The sequence below is a fragment of the Pinus tabuliformis genome, chromosome 4_1, assembly GCF_031772625.1.
Source record: "Pinus tabuliformis cultivar Carrire ecotype Pingquan chromosome 4_1, CPIR1, whole genome shotgun sequence".
NCBI classification, from domain to species: Eukaryota; Viridiplantae; Streptophyta; class Pinopsida; order Pinales; family Pinaceae; genus Pinus; species Pinus tabuliformis.
The window spans coordinates 916099557-916121301 of record NC_142303.1 but is presented as its reverse complement, the minus strand read 5'-3'; positions in this window follow the sequence as shown (position 1 = coordinate 916121301).

The window sequence follows — 21745 nt, the reverse complement described above, 5'->3', positions numbered from 1 at the left end:
CTTAATTCACCTCCTATCTTATTCAAATCAACTCTTCTCATAATTTTTTACATGTTTTTATTGTATTTTTCTTAATGAGATGAGTCAAAGTGAGATATTATGCCTAGTGGACTAATGTGCATTGATTGTAGGTTTATGAGAGAAAATCATGGAAATTTTGGCTAACTAAGGGCTGAAACTAGAATAAGACAAGGAGGTGAGATTGTAGGAGATAGATCCTCCTCATTTACTCCTCACTCATTTGAATATTCCACCATCAATCACATTAGCTCGGAGTTACAAGCATCCAAGTCATGGAGATCAAAAGGCAGTCGAGCCAGTGATAGTTAAAGAGCCAGTTTATCTCGAGTTTGGGAGCCGAACCTCCCTAGATTTAAGGAAGTCATTGGAAACTTCAGTTGGATAAATAAGGAGGCCTAGAGCCTCATTAGGATTCAAATTTTTGCTGTAAAAACACTAGGCATTTTCGAGTTCAAGACTTGTGGAAGACCTTGTGATTTAATTTTCTGTTTTGATAATGAGAATGAGCATTTCCTTGATCCAACACTGAGTTGACTCAGAGGGTTGAAGCTCTTGGGTTAGGGCCCAACCCTAGCAACAATGGCTCCTCTTCTGGTATTTGTATGCTTCGTTGATTTCATAGATTAATGGTTGAATTATATTTAGCATTATTTCAATGCAAGTAGTTGTGGATTTGATTAGTTTGCATCCATTTGTGCCTTACTTCATAGATTAGAAGAGATACAGGAATATCAAAAAGATGTTAGTAGGTGGATTTGGCCTCACTCCTCCCTTCAGGGATCATGGTTTGAGGAAGTAACCCCTATGCAACCCCAAAAACACAAAATTCTAATTTCTCATGGAATTTAGGGTTTTATGTTACTTAGGCCAGCGTTTTATTATTTTAAAAGAATAGGATTTGACTTCCATTTCTTCTATCTTCAGGCTTACATTAGATCTCATCAAGGTTTAATATTATTTTTCAAGTTTCCCATGCATGAAATAGGCATGTACCTCATGAAATTCTATTTTCCTTAGTTAATTGAAATCCTTCTCGTTTACATGATTTATGGATAAATGTCAATCATTGATGCAGTGCAGGAGTTTTAGAAGTACAGAGAGATTTCATGATCAAAAACCTCATCCCAACTTCATCCATCCATGATTATCACTTTCTTTCACTAAATCCCTCACCAAATTCATCATTCCATAAGAATACTTCTTCAAACTTGTTGAGCAAATCCAACCATCTCACAACTTTGGTTTTGAGCTTTGCAGTGGTCCTAGGCACTTGCTTACCTCATTCCATCCACCAACCACCTTCCCTAATCCTTACATCACCTCCCAAACCCCTCCTTTTTCTCTCAATTGTATCGTTTAGGAATACGTGGGATCCTATAGGAATTTAGAACATCCTATAGGATGCATTAGGACATCCTGTAGGTTAACCTGTAGTGACATGTTTTGAGGCCGAATTGTGGAAAAAGCTCCTAGGAAGATAGAAAATGACCCCTACTTGCCTCCCAAGCTTTCTGACCATTAACCATCATCCCTAAGCCACTTGCCACATCACCAAAAGAAGTTAGCTTTCACACTTTCACACAAAAAAAGACAAAAAGAAAAACATAGTTATTTTGTTCATTTACATGCACAGTAGTAGAATGTTTGATGTTTTAATTTGCATGCCTAGGATAGTAGGATTGCATACATGTTAACTTAGCATTATTTTGAAGCAAAGCCTCTTACCAGTTAATAAGAAGAATGGTATGTTTAAGCATTTGATTTCAATCATTTTCCTTACTGCAGTAGATGAGATTTATTTTAGTGTAGATTTCTCTTTTCCTCATTGACAATCAAGCTTCTTCTGAATCAATAGAAGTCTAGTTTGGAAAACCTTAGTGGTCTATCACCAACTTAGTAGTGAAAGAGAAGACCCAACACATTTACTTGTGTATACAACACTATCAACTCCAAGTTTGTACGAACCCCGGGTTGATATAGTAAAGTTGGTATCCCTAGGAGTTGCAGCATTCTTGTTACAATATTGGTGCTCATCACTAGCATTACACTTGAAGGTCCACCCTTGAATTTCTACACAAGTGTTCAAGGAGATTAACATGCTCCACTAACATCAAGTGATCCAAGTCTTCCCTAGCTTTTCAAGCTGCAAACTAAAGGTCTTATTCACACAAAGACTCAACCCTTTCACTCCAATTCTTTACCTAAGCCTTTCAATTCTTGCATTGCACAAGTAGAAAGATTACAAGACAAGTACAATAAGATGCAAATGACCTAGAGACTAAATTGTTGATATAAAGAAACTTTCCTCCCTTTATACAAGATACGTAATAGAGATGAATAACATAAATTGGACTAGTTCCATGAGTGAGTTAATCTAATCCACTAGAGTAGAACCACATGAGGGGTGATCCTATCCAATTTGTCCTCATGTATGGTGTTGCAAGGTGGTTGTGTTCCAACACCCAAGTGGTATAATGATGAGGCTCATCAATGGGTAAATTACATGGACCTTAATGCCACTATGTAGCTTATTAAAATCAACTTTTCTCACATTTATTTACATGTTTTCTTATATTTTTCTTAGTGAGAAGGGTAAAGATGAAATGTTGTGTCTTGTGGTCTAATGTGCATTAATTGCAGGATTTGGAGAAATTTTGGCTAATTAAAGTGCAGGAACTCGAAGTAGGCAGACAAGAGGGATTTTAGGAGAATGGATCTCTCTCCTTAACTCCTCACTCACTCAAAGATTCCTCCACCAGATCTCATTGTCTCAGAGTTACAAGCAGGCAAGCCACTGAGGTCATTGGTAGCCAAGCCAGTGATAGTTGAAGACTAGTTGATCTCAAGTTGGGAGACAAGCCTCCCTAAATTTAAGGAAGCTGTTGGTAGATTAAGTCATATAAATAATAAGGCTTAGAGCCTCATTAGGATTCAACTTTTTTTGTTGTAGCCAAGAGGCATTTTCGAGCTAAGACATTGTGACTCGTAAATTTTATGTATTTTTGATATTTTAATGAAAATGAGAAGAATTCTCTTGATCCAACACTGAATTGACTCAGAGGGCTAAAGCTCTCAGGTTAGGGCCCAACTCTAGCAGCAGAGGTTCCTCTTTCTGTACATGTATGCTTAGATTACATTCACAGTTAGCTGACGAAGTGATTTTGGTTTTGTTAATCTGCAAGTATTTGGATGATTAATTAGTTTTCTTCCATTTGTGGATAGATAGATTAGTGATATCATAGTGATAGTAAACACTTTAGAAAATCTTGTGATAGTAGCTTTCACCTCATCACCCTTATGGGATCATGAATTGAGGGTTCCATTCACACAGCCCAAAAAACAGATTTCTTGTTTAATTATTGTATAACTTAGGGTTTCTTGTTGAATATATCACTGTCTCTGAATTTATTAGAAGTATATACAATTGTCATTTTGATCTCTTGAGTTTGTTCTGGTTTAGAAGCACTTCCATTCATAAAATTAGCCATTAGCTATTAATAACTATGTTTTCCTCCATTCAACTGATATTTTTCCATGTATAAATGAATTTGTGCATAAATGAAGAAAAGAGTGTCTATTGTTGCAGGAGCTTCGAATCTGCAGGGAGACCTCATCTCATTTGCTTCATCCAAGTCTTCTCCACCTATCCTACCAAGTTTCACCAAACCCTAATATGAATTCTTGTTTTGTAAGAAAATTGGTTACTTCCCTTGAGAAAATCTAACCATATTGAAGCATTTGACTGAGCCTTGGGAAGTGTGCACCTCCTCTATGCCTTATTTACCCATCAGACACCTTTTCCACACTTCTTTGCACCCTTCCTACCTCCTTATAAGATTTCTTCCTATTTACTATAGTAAACAGGGCATCCTATAGTATAACTAGGACATCTTGTAGTACTACAGGAAACCTTGTAGCAATCTGTTTTAAGCCCGAATTGAGCAGAAATTGTCATATGATCTTAGGTTAGGCCTCCACTTGGCTTCCATACCCTTGAAACTAGTTCATACCTTTTCCTCCATACCTGTCTCCCTTGCCAAAGAACAAGTTAGAAATTAGTATTTGCATTCATAAAACTAAAACATGAAAAAGGATTTTTCTACAATTTTTAAGTTAGCACACACATGCAGCGGTCATAATAGTTCTTAGATCAAATTCCATGCTCAGTTAGTCTAGGTCACTAAATGTTATAAACAAAGTTAAGTTAGGTTTATTTTGCAAGAAAAATGTGTAGATGTTTAGCTAGATGATTTCATGTCACTTTATAGTACCTTCCAATTCAGTCTTTCATTTATTAGAGTAGGCAACATTACCTTTTTGCATTAAGGATAATTTTTACTTTTCCATTTGGTAGTCAGACTCCTTCTAGTCAATAGAAGACTAGTTTGAAAAACCCTATTGGTCTATCACCCCAGCTGAAAAGTGACAAGAGTAGACCATTGCATCTATCATGTATACATCACTGTTACCTCCATGTTTGTACAAACCTAGGGTTGATGAAGCCAAGTTGGTAGCCCCAAGAGTTGTAGTATTATTGCTGCAATACTGGTGCTCATCACTTTTTGGCGTCATTGTTGGAAAAGTGTCTAAGTAGATGTGATTTCTGCTTTATTTCTTTCTTTCTAATTCTGCAAATAGTTCCATTCAGAAAAAAATAGTTGTAATCTTTGGTTTTTTTCCAATTCTGCAAATAGTTCCATTCAACAAATAGTAGCAACTTTTGGCTTTCATTCCAATTCTACAAGTAGTTCCATTAAGCAAGTAGTTGCATTTTTTTTCTGTCTTTCCATTTTGCAAGCAATTTTGAAAAAAAAAAAAGAAAAAAAATTAATAATAATAATAATAATAAAAATAAAAACAAACAAACTCCTTTCATGCCTCGTAGGACTAGAGACAACTTAGGGAATTTTTTTCCAAATACCCCCACTGCTTCGAACACCCAACCTTCCCTCTTCTTCAGTGGTTGTGAGCTAGAGGACCCACTAGGAGAACAACCAGAGATCTTTGAAGAGCCTATTGGGGAATAAGAAGAGACCATTCCACCGACCTACACCATGGCTGAAAATAGAAATGGGATTGAAGACATAGAAAGAGATGATAATAGCGCTGAGGGTACTTTTCCCATTAGAGAAACTAATGGAGGTGCTAGGATGAAAAACATAAACCCCTTTTCCATTTCTCACTTCCATCGCCTGACCTTAGAGGTCCCAAATACCTTTTTTTTCGAGTTTGTTGTCATACAAAGAACTTATGATTACACCTCTGATGACCAGAAGTTGAAATTGTTCCCATCCATCCTCAAAGATGCAACCTTACGTTGGTTCATGGGTTTACCTAGGGACAACATCACCACCTGGGCTCAGATGCAACAAGCCTTCAACAATAAGTATAGGGACTATTGTTGGTCCAAAGATGCCAAAGAGGAAATTTTTAGAATGACCTTGGGACATGATGAATCTTTGGAAGATTATGAGGAAAGGTTCCAACTCAGTTATAAAAGGGCCAGGTGGACCCTTGATCCTAAATGACTTAAGCTAGTCCTTTTTAGAGGGATCAGGGAAGATCTCCTAGAAACCCTAAATGTACCATTAGGAGGGGACATCTATCAGTTACCCTATGATGATATCAAGACAGTTTCCAAAAATCATTCTAGGGTAGCTAGAAAGAAGGGTAGGGCTATTCAAGCTTTTGTCAGTTCATCCTCCTCCAACACATCCATAAAAAGTGAATTTTGGAACATGTTGGAAGACTTCAAGAGTGAAATTTTGCATACCCTTGCTCTGCAAATGGACACCATGAAGATCAAGAGGAAGTAGGAGGAAGAAAAAGAGCCTTAGCTATCTTCTACACCAGATGCACCAGAAGACACCCTAGGAATGAATGTCCATTGAATCTTATAGAAATTTGCTTGGTCTCTGAGGAGAACCACTCCCTAGACAAGTGCCTTCTCTACCTGGATTGAAAGTTTTGTATCAAGGAACTGAAGGGGTGACTGAAAAAATTTGCTATATCAACCAAAGGAGGCCTCAAGGAATTTGACCATACCAGCAAGGCATGCAAGGGGAATCCTATTCATATTACAACTCTAACCAGAATGCAACCATTCCCCCTTGGTGCCCTCCTACTCATCCTTCATGGTACACACCTTCTCCCTAGTCTTTTTCACCTCAATACCATTCCTAGCCTGCCAAACAACCATTTCAGCCATATGCTCCTCCACAACCTTAGTGGAATGCACTATCCCAAGGGTGGAGGCCCCCATACAACCAATCTCCAGCCTTACTGCCTCCACCTCCATCTCAACCACAACTTCTACACCTTACTCCACCTAAGAAACCTCAGATGCCTGCTCAACCAAATTCGAACCCAAACAACAGACAAGCACAATAGGTCTATAGTGGGGAAGAATCTTACCCTGCCTATGCAGTGGAAATTCAAGAAATAAACCTTAGGTTTGGAAGAGTGCTTCCAGATAATCAACCTCCATCTCCACCTAAGGAGCTTGAAGAGGAAAAGGAAGAGAGCATCCCTCAAGAAAATCCACCTCCTTTTCCTAAGAGAATAATCCATCCTATCCAACACACCCTAGAAGAGACTGAACTTCTGGGTGAATTGAAAAAACCTGCGTGTTAAAATCCTGCTCCTCCAATCTATCAAGGATGTCCCCATGTACAACAATTTAATCAAGGAGAAATGTTTCAAACATCTTGAGAGCCAAAAGAAAGACACCCCTACCATTAATTTCATTGGACAATTGTTCGACTTAATGCTGGGGTGGGTGATTTTCACAAAGTACCTCGATCCTGGAAGTCATGTCGTAGATGTTCACATCGATGGTGTCATTGACCCCCATATCTTGATCGATCTTGGGGCTTCCATCAATGTGATGACTAAGGAGAATATGCTTAAATTGAATCTCCAAGGATCATTAAGAAAGACCACAATAGTCTTGCAGCTTTAGATAGGTCCATAGTAGCTTTTGAGGGAGTTGTTGAGGATGTGATGGTTTCCATTGAATCTTAGGGATACCCTGCTGACTTCTTAGTTCTCCAACCTAAGACCAAGTTCAATGGTTATCCTCTCATCCTTTGAAGGCCATGGTTAGCCACTGCTAATGCTTACATTAGTTGCAGGGGTGGGAATATGACCATTACCAATGGGCATTTGTCCAAACAACTGGTCTTGTACCCTCATGCCCAACCATCTGTAGAGCATGACTTACCTTTACGGTTAGAAGAGGAGGAGGAATATGAAGTATACTATTCCCCAATATGTACCCTAGATGCTACTATAGGAGGGGGGAAACCTGTTGAAGACAACTTGATTGAGAAAATCCTCCAGAATCAGCCCCCTAACACCATGTCTCTTGAGTAGTTAGTGAAGAAATTTGAAGATAACCCTTGGACTGATTTGTGCCTAGCTGACTCAAGTCCTACCCATGTCAAGATGTTAGAATTTGGCCTAGAAAGAACATTGAAAATCAACCCCTCTCTCTTTGTACATAAGGAAGAGGAGTTATGTGACATGTTAAGAAAGCATCTAGATGCCTTTGCCTAGAGTTATAAGTAAATGAAGAGAGTGCACCCTTCGGTGTGTACTCACCACATTCACATCAAGGAAGGTTTCAAGCCAGTGCGCCAACCTCGAAGGAGAATGAACCCACCCTCAAGTTTATAGTCAAAGAAGAACTACAAAATTTGTTCGATGCAAGGTTAATTTACCCCATCTGTTAGGCATGGAATCCCCCCATAGCATGTTTTGGGGCTCAAAGCCCAAGTTTTGGTCAGATGTATTATAAAACTCCGTGAATTGCGAGCGTGGAGCACGAAGTATAGGTTGAGTCATAGGGTTGTCCGCCCTAAGTTTTGAAATGTAATGTAATGTCATGTCGGCCTACCCATGGTCTGCGGACCATGGGATTGTATAAATAGAGGGAGGCTCTAAGTTGTAAAGATATCCAGCAGATGGGTGAATTGGAGATAGAGCATAGAGTAAGAGTCTAAGTGTATTGGGTCGTAGTAGTAGGAAGAAGATTTGTAGCTAAGTGCGCAGAGGCCTAGTAGAGTCCACAACTGAGTGCACGAACCCCTATAGCTGAGTGTGCACGGCGGTGTCGAGTCTGTAACCTTGAATGAAGAATAATAAATAGAAGTTGATTCCAAGTTCTGTGCATCTACTTGTATATTTCATTCTATGAATTTACTCTGTTTTGTTTATCACGCGCACTTATATGAATGCTGGATATACTGTTAATTATCACTAGAATTACACAGATAAGTTAAGTAATCAGGTATAACAAGTTAATAGTGAGGAACTTGGGTAATAACACAGATCGCGCCTCGAGTAGGGCTGCACGAAGGAAGCATCACAGGGTGCAAGGGACTAATAGATGCGCGTAGCGACATGCACGCAGGGTCAAACCATGAATTGCTAGAATCTCATCAGACATCCCCAGGGTGCAGAAACCTGGTTCTAGCACCCTCCCATACTACTTCGGGTGAGACTTCAGTCCACACTCCGTGGACTGTTGCTAAAAGGGCCAATAGTACCGGGATTTGTTTGGCTAAATCACCTCTGAACCTGGGTCAAGCCCACACAAGCCAACAAATGGTTCTGTTGCTGGGACCGGGATCTACATAAGGGATGTCTGATGTCATGCCACTAGAATACAACAAAGAAAGAAATTGAAGGGTGGTTGGACAAGAAGATTCACAAGTTCGCGGTGTAGGAAAACAGAAATCCACGAGTATCTAAGGAACAGTGTTTGGAGCGCTACTTGTATATGAAAATTCACGAAATTTTCTTTGCATCCTTTCCTTTTGAGTTGTATGAGTGGATCGTGAAGCTAGCAGACAGTCAGGGAAGGTGTAGGTTTGACAAACCAATCGTGTGGAATCTGGAATTAGTGCGTAGACTAGAAGTGACAGGATATAAGATCGTGCGAGATGTGGACCATTGGCTCGAACGAATTATAGGAGGATTTATCACTGAGTTCATGGTAGATATGACCGTCAGCTATAGTGAGGCAAAGTGACGTTTCCTCAAGGGACTGCGAGGTAACTATATCAAATCTTTGAACACATGGATTAAGATGCTATTGTGTGAAAAGTGGGTTATGCGAATAAATTAATGTTTGGGACTACGCGAAGTGGGAAGATCTACAAAAGCGGAATAGTGAATAACTGGAAACTAGTCCCTTAATTTCCCCCTCGCGGGAAAGCGAGGAAGAGCTCATGAAAGTTTCTCCGAGAAGCGCGGTTAGTCTGATAAGGTAGCGAATTCCACACATACCACCTCCACCTACACCACCACCCATCTCACCCTCCTCACCCCCATCTCCACCCACCCCACCTCTGCCACCAGCATAGTTCAGTATGGCAATTACGATCAAACTACCAGTATTCAGAGCAGTAGGGAATGAATATCTAGACCAATTTTGGTTAATGGTAAGAGCGATATGGTAAGCACAAGGAGTTGTGGATGACAATATCAAAAAGGCTACACTGGTAAGCGCATTGCAGGATCACGCATTAACATGGTACATCAAGCGTTCTAATGACCATCCAAACGCAAGAATTGCAGAAATCCAAACCTTGCTGAACAAGGAATTTAGCAGGCCAAAGTTGAAAACAAAAGCAATCATCGCGTTTAAGGAGATCGTGATGCTCCCGGGCAAGACCCCGTGGGATCTGGACCAAATACTGAAGGGCATGATTCGCGAAGCCAACATGACATTTTCGGATGGACATCACCACACATGGTTTGTAGCATCACTAACACTGCACTTGAGGATGGTGCTGTCACAACAAAAAATTTCCACCCAGGCCGAAGCTTTGGAGATGGTGATGAGATTGCATGAGACCCCTATACAAGACACTGGTTCGGGAGTCCAAAAAATCCATGAACAACTACAAAATCTGTGTCTAGAGATGCAGAGTTTGAAACAGGACAGGACACCTCGGCCAGAGGCGCGTGAGGAGGTATGGTGCATAAAATGCAAAGGCCAGGGGCATGACAAGGACCACTTTCTAGTATTTGCGAATTACTTGGTAGGAGGAGGGTTGATGCTGTTAAGGCATGAGGCACAGGCAGGACCAAGCGCAGTGCCTGCATTATGGTGCATGATCTATCATATAGGAGGAAAGCACACTATGGATAATTGTCATCTACTGCAAAAGTATACGCAGACGTCCTAACAATTGTTTTGTAATTTCTGCAGGTTGGTAGGCCCTGATGAATGCACCTGCAGGAGCTATGAACTAATGATGGATTAGACTCTTACCTACAGGATGCAGACTGAAATTTGAGCCCTCGACCCAAGTGTAGGGATGGCACGCACTGGATTTCAGGGGCGCGGTTGAGGTCAAGGTGGAATGGGACCACGAAGGGGTCGCGGACAATTAATTTGTTACAATTGCAGAGGGCTAGGGCACTATGCCCATGATTTTACAAACCCGACAAGGACATCATGTTTGTATTGTACTTAGTTTGATCATGAGGCAGAAGACTACCCTACATTGATAGCAAGACTGTGCGAAAAAGGGGTACTTCGGCCCCCTCCGACTCAGAATTTGTAGATGATGAGGTTTGAGTTGTGCAAAGAAGACCCGAATTTCAGCATGATGCTCAGGAGCGGCATGACCACTGGTGATGATAAAGGGAAACAGTCAGAAGAAAGTGCATGGGTTCACAAGGCTCCTACAAAGGAACCCAAATTTGATTTAGAACGCGCGAAGGAGACATTCATGGAAGCTAAGAAGAGCTTCACGTAGGTCCCCACTTCAAGTAGCAAGGATCAACTAGAACCAAAGATGGATCCTTCAATGCTCACTACCTTTCTAGAGACATGCATGAAACTTCTATGCTACAGAAAGGTAGTAAAAGGACTATAGGAACTTATAACTAGGTGTGAGGGGTCAGGAGAGCCGTGTGTGGTACGGAAACTTGGGAAGCATGCATTGCGCACAGGAAGGGAAATGAGGTTGACTGCACAAATCGATGAGTATGAAATGGATCAAGTAATCCTAGATCTCAGATTGGACACAAATGTACTGCCAGAACAAACATGGGAATGCATGGGCAGACCCGCGCTACAGTGGTCTCCTATTCAGTTACGAATGGCAAACCAACAGAAGATCTTGCCCATGGGAAGATTGCAAGGGGTAACAATAGATATTGAAGGTAAGAGTGCACAGGTGGATTTTGAAGTCATAGAGATTGTCGATGATAGTAATCCCTATCCCACGCTACTAGGAATAGACTAGGCCACCGATATGAACGGAGTCATAAATCTGAAGAAGCACAAAACGAGCTTTGAAAAAAAGTCACTACACGTAGTAGTACCACTAGATCTAGCTGAAGGAGCATGATACATTGAACCGATGCACAATGATGATAGTGATGACGATCTCGATTGTATTTACAAGATAACTGTGCGAGAAGAAGATTGGGTGAACCCGACTGTAGATGGAAGGATTTCGTGGGAGCGCAAAAGCTCTTGCACTTTGGATTTAGAGGAAGAGATAGAGTGATGGCAAAATCAGCTACATGAATTAACAACACTTAATTGCAACATGATGGTTAGATCACTGCACTGCGTGACAGCAGAAGCAAGGGATCTACCTACATATGATGGGTTGACAACGGTGGATGAATTCCTGAACAAATTTGAAAGCACAGTACTAGAAAAGCAGAGGTTCAATGCTCTGAAGTGGTCACTACACACAATGCCCGCACAATGTTGGGGTACGCATCAAGGAACTTTTGAGGACTGGCACGGATACAGAAGGATGATGCATCTACGCTTGGAAAACCCCATCTCAGAACAAGAGCTAGTCAGCAGGGGTGGAACAACTTGCGTGCCCACCTTTCCCAATGGGTACGAACATATGCTGTACACCCGCACAAATGCACACCACTCCTAGAAGAGAGAATCAGAACAAAGCGCAACAACATGAAAGGCGACACGCACTACCAATTATCCACAGAGAAGCATTTGATAGGGTTTGCGAAGTACTGAACAGGGTTCACGAGGTGAGACGCACTGATTGGGACCTGCGTGTACCAGCAGTTCGATGGGCCTATAGGACCATATGCAAAACCCTGATCGTAGAAACAATTCCACAGGTGCGAAACATAGTAGAGACCATATTTTCTAAAGAGAATGCAAAAAGGAATCCACACGTAATAGCTTCCGCAGATGTGACAATGTGCAAAGACCAGGACAAAGAAATCACATAGCTACGCGAGGTCGAATACATAAGGATTCAGGAAGCCATTCAGTGAGGGAACCTTGGACTTTGCGAACTCGAAAAATACTGGGTACGATTGAGGACGAAAAGCATTTTGATGGATGCCAAGGTCAAGAGGCTAGAAAACGAGATCAAGCAAGCATGTCTCGTCGATAAACCAAGGATGACAACACAAGGTGTAGATGATCATACCACTGAATTAGAAGAGTGTCGCCAAGAATTTATGACTCTGCTCCCAAGGCTACGACTGCATCTCACCAAACGCAGTAACTAGGGAAGCGCACTACATACGATAGAACGCACGACGCCGGCTGTCGTGAGGGCGATTGGGGTTTTTCCATGGACTATACTGGAAGGCGAGTTGAAGCCTCGCACAAGCGCTATGACCACCTGACTAACCATAGGAAGCACAATCTTAGTTCTCCAGGCAGCTGAAAGAGAGCGCGGGACTATAAAAGAGTTTGTTTGGGAGTTGCGCGATAATGGAGGTGTGCGTAGAATCAGCATGTCACAAGGTTCGCGCCCACACACAAGGGGTTGCGCTGTCGTGTGGGTAGGCTGGGAAGTGACTGTTGGTGTCACTGTTCATGATAGGATGTCCAATTTGAGGCCAAATGGAGCAGGCGGTGGGGATTTAAGACGCGAATTAATGGCAAGATTTGGGACAATCTTCCACCAAGAAAGCATTGATGGCTCGGGATTGGGGGGAACAATTGAAATTGAATTCAAAAGGAGCTATAAAACTCCAGGGGCTAGCCACGAGACAACACTTGTTCACTTGAGATTTGAGTAGTTGATTAGAGCACAGAGTGTTGAGTGCTGAATGATATTTGAGCACCTAAGTTCGCAAATGACCACATATAGTTCAAACAAGATGGCGGCTACCAGGAGAGGTTTGGGCTTTGTAGAAGGAACCACCGGCAAGGCCGCACAGAACCCCACGGTACATGTTGTTCTCGAAGGCATTGGGGTCATGCTAGAAATCCCAAAATTTGCTCGGACATTGAGACCCACGATAGATAAGCAGGCGGTGGGACTAGTGCGCACGTCCCCAAGGAATCCGTGGTTCGGTAAGCTCTCAATGGAAGAAAAAGACAAGGATGTCACCAGTGAGACAGATGATGAGGAGGAGGACCTACAGGCTCTCATTGATGAGGTAGAGAAAGCCGAGGACATGGAAGAGGACATCTATCTGATGCGCTCTGTAGCAAAATTTCCCGAGTATGTCCCTCCACGAAAAGCAAAAACTAAGATACCAAGGGATCTGGATGCCACAAAGAGCGCACTATAGACCCTGCTCCTCCCTGATGGAATTATGTTTGAGGGCTCGCACCTAGGCTACGTGCCCACAATGAAGTTCAAAGATTGGGACCTCACGGACAGCGAGAAGTTCCCACACTTAGAGACAGAGAGCCTCATGAAGTAGAGCACGGAGGGGCCAGTCATAACATTAGAGCCTGGAAAATAGTTGTGCAGTGTGGAGAAGGCTGGATTGCTTCATCTGTTGTGGATACCACACATTCATTGTGCGCCCATCACTATTTTCGTCATCAGGCAGCTACTTTTTTTATGCATGATGGGTACTTATGGCTAGAAGAGCCTACTCTCATCACAACAGATCTCATCCATAGAATTTCTCAGCTTCCCTATAAGGGAAACGTTCCCACAACAATAGCAAGAAAAAGAAGCGATTTGGCTCTTGTGGAAGCCATGAAGAAAAAATATAAGCTCGAGAAGAAAAATAGGGGTTACACCATCAACAGTATCAAGGATAAAGGGGTGCACATAGCCACCCAACTCCTGGCCGGGAAGGTAACGAGAAAATGCTGCGGTGACGAACTACCAGTGCCGATAGTTGTGTTGGCTGAACAATGCACAAAGGGGGTCCAATTCAACTGGGTTGAGTTCCTCTGCAAAGAATTTTTGATCAATTGCAACGAAGCCCAGGGGTAGGGTAAGACCTTCCACTACACGTGGTCACTCTTGTCCATTTTGCTGGTAGAGGGAGAACTGCCGGAGGACTGTCAGTTCTCGAGCATTTAGCATGATTTACTAGAGGCCGCAAAGTAAGCGTCGCTCTAGGCTACCAAGGATGCAAAGCGGATTCACGAGACAAAGATCTTCTGGGTGCTCATGGAGGTTAGAATCTAGATGTAGATTAATAGGAGGCCACGCCTATCCCCCACAGTGCACAACAGTCTACGGAGCTTTGAAAACTTCAAGGTGGACATGCATAATATTTACATCAATGCGCGAAAGGATCTAACTCAGCGATCGACCAAGCTCCCCTTCATTGCCACTAATGATGCAACTTTTACAGTGTTAGAATCATGGCCTCCCGAGTGGCGCGCCTCGGATTTGGTAGAGTTAGATAGGACTGCAGCACAAAAAAGAAAGCATGAGGCCAACCTATGCATCACGCAGCTAGCCGAGAAGAGGCACAATGAAAAAGCGACAGCTGAGGTAAGGGCAGTCCACGAGGCAACACATGCAGCCGCGGAGCAGGCAAAGGCCACCGAAGTAGCAGCAACAACACAAACAATAGGGGCCACAACAATGCAGGAAGAGGAGGGCCAAGAATTGTCTACAGGACAGGAGGTATAGGACACAGACCTTGTAGAATAAGGCACGGACCCAGGCACAACTTCTACCCAACTCAAAAGGTCACGCGCCATAGAATGATAGGGTCCATGGAAAAAGGTCAAGGCCTGCAAATTGGCCATTGACCCAATCACATTAACGGAAGGTGACCTCTATGATATCGGTGACACGGTTCGCTAGGAGACCAAGGAAGCGCTCCAAGAATTCATGTCAGAGCAGCAGAATGTGTTGGGGGACCTAAGGGTGCAGCTACAGGAACTACAGGTGTGGCCCCCACAGGAAGGAACCGTAGCCACCTACGTCACAGTAGGCACATTAGCAGCAGAGCAGATGCTTTGTGCAAGGATGGCCAATACCATAGTGCTACCGGAAGGGGTGCTAACAACAAAGAATGAGATTGACATAGCTATGGTTGGTAGGATCAAGGGACTTGGCCTTAATTTGGATACCCTTCTGCAAGACACACTATACCAACTGCAAGATGGAATAATAGCAGAGTTCCGCGCTAGGAAGGGCCATACGATTCAGATGACGAGTGAGCAAAAGATCAACATCGAACAACTCAGCCCGCAGTGTGATGAATTGGTGTCACAAAACCAACAGTTAGTATAGATAGTGGATGAAGCATTCCAGTGTGTCCCAGAGTTGTCCATCGCCGCGGACCTACCAACAGAAATGCAGATCCACTGTTTGGCAAGTGGAATCTGAAACGTGTGTGAGGAAACAACGTGACCGTAGCTAGAGCTAAATCTCTAAATTGTCAAGTTGCGGCTGAAGGCACAGCCTTCCACTCCCCCAAAAGTTAGAGAGCAGCGCGTTAATGCTATCCAAACAGGGTTGGAAGAAATTGGAGGAGAAGTGCAAGACTGTACAGGTATGTTGGACCAAGCCCTTGGAGTTCTCACATCCTTGCAGGAGGACCCCAACATATAGTGCCTAGAAATGGAGGCACATGAGCTTCAGGAGTAGTACGAAAATGTAAGGGGAACTGCGCAGACAGTCATCCTCACTCAACGGCTAGTGAAGATGCAGCAAGCAAGGGCACTGAAAGAGCAGGTGGATGTCGTGAGACAAAAAGAAGCACTTCTCAAAGTGTGCATCCAGCCATGGATTGATGAGGCCTTCACCATTACCTCAGATATCAATGGAAATCTTACACAGATGCAGGGGCTCTATGTGCTAAGGCAGGGATTTGATCCTCACAAAGAAGCATTGGAAGAGCACATGTAGCAGGTCCAACAAACCGCAGAATAGTGCGCTGCGGACCTTCGAGCAGTGCAGGACTAGTTGGAGGAACTCCACGCGAAGATCGTCGTGCCAACTGAGTGACTTGGGGATGAGTCATGATGATTTTGTTCGGGGCCTGTTGGGCGTGGAATCCCCCCACAACATGTTTTGGGGCTCAAAGCCCAAGTTTTAGTCAGATGTATTATAAAACTTCGTGAATTGCGGGTGCGGAGTTCGAAGTATAGGTTGAGTCATAGGGTTGTCCGCCCTAAGTTTTGGAATGTAATGTAATGTCATGTCGGCCTATCCATGGTCCGTGGACCATCGGATTGTATAAATAGAGTGAGGCTCTAAGTAGTAAAGACAGCCAACGGATGCATGAATTGGAGATAGAGCATAGAGTAAGAGTCTAAGTGCATTGGGTCGTAGTAGTAGGAAGACGCTCTATAGTTGAGTGCGCAGAGGCCTATTAGAGTCTGCAGCTAAGTGCGCAGACCCCTGCAGCTGAGTGCGCAGGGCGGTGTCATGTCTATAACCTTGAACGAAGAATAATAAAGAGAAGTTGATTCCAAGTTATGTGCATCTGCTTGTATATTGCATTCTATACATTTATATTGTTTTGTTTATCGTGCGCACTTATTTGAATTCTAGATATATTGTTAATTATCACTAGAATTACACAGATAAGTTAAGTAATCGGGTAATAACAATTTAATAGCGACGAAATTGGGTAATAACACAGATCGTGCCCTGAGTATGGCTGCACAAAGGCAGCATCACAAGGTGCAAGGGACTAATAGATGCGCATAGTGACGTGCTCGCAGGGTAAAACTGCGAACCATTAGAAGCTCATCAGACATCCCTAGGGTGTAGAAACCTGGTTCTAGAACCCTGCCATACTACTTCGGGTGAGACCTTAGTCCACGCTCCTCGGACTATTTCCAAAAGGGCCAGTAGTACCGGGATTTGTTTAGATAAATCACCTTTGAACCTGGGTCAAGCCCACACAAGCCAACACCATCTCAGATAGTGAGTGGGTATCTCCTTTGGTTCTAGTTCCAAAGAAAAATGGGAAGTGGAGGATCTGTGTGGACTACAGAGAGATAAACAAAGCCACAAAAAGACAATTTACCTCTACCTTTCATTAACGAAGTATTGGATGGTCTGACAGGAAAGAAGTTCTTCTCCTTCCTGGATGGATTAAGTGGTTACAATCAGATCCAGATTAGCCCAGAGGACTAAGATAAAACCATATTCACCTATCCCTAGGGTAACTTTTCTTATAGGGTCCTTCCTTTTGGGTTATGCAATGCCCCTACCACTTTTCAGAGGGTAGTCCTAAGCATCTTTGCAGAGCTAGTCCATGACTCTATGAAAATTTATATGGATGATTTCACCCCCTATGGGTGTTGTTTCCTATAGGCTCTCTCTAACTTGGTAAAAGTATTAAACAAATCCATTGAAATGAACTTATCCCTTAGTGCTAAGAACTGTGAGTTCTTGATAATTGTAGGGGTTGTTCTAGGTCACTCAATATCCCAGGAAGGTTTGCAAGTGAACCCAAATAAGATAGATATCATAAAGAGGATCCCTACTCCTGAGAAGCAGAGGGATGTCAGAAGTTTTTTAGGTTTACTTGGATACTAGAGGAGATTCATAAAAGACTTCAACAAGGTAGCCTCACCTTTGTTTGGACTATTGACCAAGGACTCTGAATTGTTATGGTCAGAAAGCTGCTAAGAGGCCCTAGAAACCCTAAAGGACAAGTTGACTACTACTCTTCCTTTCCACATCCATGCTGATGCCTATGACAAAGATATAGGAGAATCTCTGGGCCAAATAGATGGCAAGCTACTGTATGCCATTTACTTCATCAACAAAAATCTGTCCAAGCCTAAATTGAACTATACTGTGACTAAAAAAGAACTCCTGGCTGTTGTCCATTCCTTGAACAAATTTAGACATTACATCATTGGTTACTAGACCTTTGTACATACTGACCATGTTGTTATTAAATATTTGAGTAACAAACCTGATGTGAATTCCTGAATTATTAGATGGTTGATTTTGTTACAATAGTTTGATCTAACCATCATTGGTAAGCCTGGTAGAGAAAAGGTAGTTGCAGATTTTTGTCCAGATAGGATTTTTGTGCAGGTGAGGAAGGAATGGTTGATGACCAACTACCAGGTGAGAATTTATTCGCTATTTCAATTCTCTCTCTATGGTCTGCTAACATAGCCAACTACTTAGTAGCTGCACAGTTCCCTCCAATTTTTTTCTCCAAGGAAAAGAGAAGAATTATAAGGAAAAGTGCCCCATTCACTTGGATTGGGGGCAATCTCTTCAAGCTAGGCCCAGATCAAATTTTGAGAAGGTGTCAGGGAGGAGGAAGTTTTTGACATCCTTCTGGCCTGTCATGATGGGCCTTGTGGAGGCCACTTTGCAGCCAAAAGGAAAACCTTCAAGATGCTACAAGTTGGCTATTATTGGCCCACTCTCCACCAAGATGCAAGAAGATATACCAACAAATGTGATTGGTGCTAAAGAATGGGGAAACCTACTGATGGGCCTCTAAATTAGACATAAATTAAGGCCCATATAACAATCCCTCAGTACATTAAACCTCTATTTTTGCATTATATAATGTAATATTTTTAACTTTAATATGTTCATTAGGAAGGTTTATGGATAAATGCATATTTGTACCTAATATTATTTATTTTTGTGGAATATTGTGAGAATAATGGGCAGATTATGAAGATTTAGAGGAGGAGATAATTTAGGGAATTGCTCCCTACTATAGGAGGATCAATATTAAAGAATAAATCAATACGACATTATGAAATTATGGTACATATTGTGGAGCTCCAGTGATTGAGAAAATCTAGGAATGTGTTCCCTGCCATTTAATGTGATTCCTAGTATTGGGAACCAGATGCAGTAATCAAGGGATTTTGGTGGGGAAAGCTTCCTCCTTTCATGGGGAGTGATTCCTAATTAGTTTTTATAAGTACCAAGTTGAATTTTCCTCTAGGGGTGGATTTTTATTAGTCTTCTTGTGGAGAGAACTCGAATTTTTGTAGCTCCACTTTCACTTCTTGTATGGATGTAAATATATTGATGGAAATAATGAAGATTGGTGCAATGCTCAACTTCTAAATATTGGTCTCCTTCATAGGACTCTGATTTTCCTTGGGTTTGGCCATCCCAGGAGCCTTAGAGCCCTTTTGTATCATTTACTTTTCTTCTTTTCACTTCTTATTCACATGCATCTCTTGTTCTTGTTTTCTATTTCTGCATTTAGTATTAATGATTTCTTGTTGTACGATTGGGTTAAGTGGTTAAAGTAAGTTATTTTTTAGGATCAAAAGCATCATGTCATCATTGGAACAACTTTGGAAGGTCCTATTAATCATTTATTTACTTGGATTAGTTTGTTTATTCCCAAATCTAGATTTCTGGAAGTCCCTTGTGGCAAATAATAATAAATTTCTACTATTTTTTAGAGAATGCTAATGAGCTTCAATTGAATTGATTTCCCTTGCATTAGATCAAAAAAAAAATCTAGTTAATAACGAAAATTACCCGATTGCATTTCCATTTGATTAGGTTAGGCATTTGATAGATTTACTAGCTCACTAGTTTTCGAATTTCTAGATTTTAGACTAGTAATTTTCTACCATTTTTTATCATTGGTAACATAGGTATTTTGAGTGATTCCACTTGGAATGGAGACATAAGACATCATATTAAATAAAATAAAATTTTCCCATCCAATTTGTATTTTATTTGGTTGGTCATTAGGTGAATTATAACTCCCTATAACAAATTGATTGTTTCTTGTAGTAAACTACAGGAAACCCTATAGCACCCTTCCAACATGAATATAATTGCCTCGATTCACTCAAGAATCTTGGTTATTTTCCCTTAGTGTTGAATCAATATCCCTAGGCTATAAATAAATTATTATGGAAGACTAAAGACTGCTTAAGACTTGCCTCTTTACCCTTGCAAAACATTTCAGGGATTTGGGTTAATGGACAAATTTATGAATTGGATAATACAAGGATGATTTTCTAGATTTCCACATCCATTGAACCCTATTAATGGATCTAAAATATTTGAAATGTAATGGTTGAATTTAGTCCATGATCTTTACTTTATGCAATTAGAATAGGTTTCTTTCCTTGTATTGTCTTTCTTGCAGTAGGGTAAGGTTTCCATTTCGATCATTTCATTTTCTGCGATTCGTTTAGGATTTGATTTCATTACATGCACTCCATTACATCATGACATAAAAGGAATGAAACATTGCATGCTTCACATATAGTGCCAATGCCTCTTAAGTTTGTACAAACCCCAAGTTGATAATTAAAGTTGGTAGCCTTGGGAGTTGCAACATTTTTGTTGCAATACCGAGGGTCATCACTTTTTGGTGACGTTATCGGGGAGGTTTCAAAGTATGCATTGTTTTCTTCCCTAGTTGATTGATTTATTTTACTTTATGCAAAAACAAGAAATTTCATTAGGCATATTTCATTTCAAGTATAGAAAATTGCATTGCATTAGCATTCTTACTCAAAAAAAGAAGTAAAAATACTTCTCCAACACCAACCCGCCCCCCCCCCCCATTTGATCATGTGGTGCAACAAGAGCCATATCACCATCCACTTTTGCAGGTATAACAAGAAGAGGTGGCAAAGAAGGAAGAAGAAATGGATGGAAATGATGACAATGAAGAAGATCCTCTTGGATTTCCAATTCAAGATATTGATGTTAGTGTGCATATGAACAACATCCCTCCATATTTTCTTCCAAAATTTCATGGTCTAAGTTCAGAAGATCCGTAAACCTTTATCTTTGAATTTCAAATCCTTTGTAGATCTTATGGTTACTTACTAAACACTCAAAAATTGAGACTGTTTCTGGCAACATTGAAAGATAGATTTCTTAAATGGTTCATGATTTTAGGGACTAATTCAATAAGAACATGGAGTAAAATGCAAAAGATATTTCTAGAAAAATATAAAGATCATGATCTTAAAGAATAAATCTTTAGAATGAATCAGAAAGAAGATGAGAGTCTAGAGGATCTAATAGAGAGGTTCATGTATAATGTTAAGAGGGGAAAACTACATCATTTAGGATTCGACACACTAAAAAATCTCTTACTTAGAACAATTAGGGATGAGTTGATTGAACTCCTTGATCTCATGAGTAGAGGTGATGTATACCAATTATCATTTGAATAAATTTGTGAAACATGCAAACACATATCAATAAGAAGGGTAAGAGTAACTAAATCAACATCAAGATCGGTAAGTCAAGATAAACTTAGAAATTTGTTTGATGACTTTAAAACTGAAATTCTTAGTAATCTAACCAAACAAGTAGAAATGTTAAGAATGCAAGATAAGGAAAAAGAAGATGTTGATATTGTGTTTTCCATGCAGAATCACATGCTATTAAATATTTCCCCTCATTACCAAGGTTTAGGGAAGTTTACCAAGAGGAAGATGGAGCAAGTCAATTGCCAATGCCTCTATTTTATGTATCTCCAAGAGGACCATTGAAACCTATTCAATCTGATATGATGCAAGAGCCTAATTCACAATTTCAAGCTAATGCATATCCACCTCAAA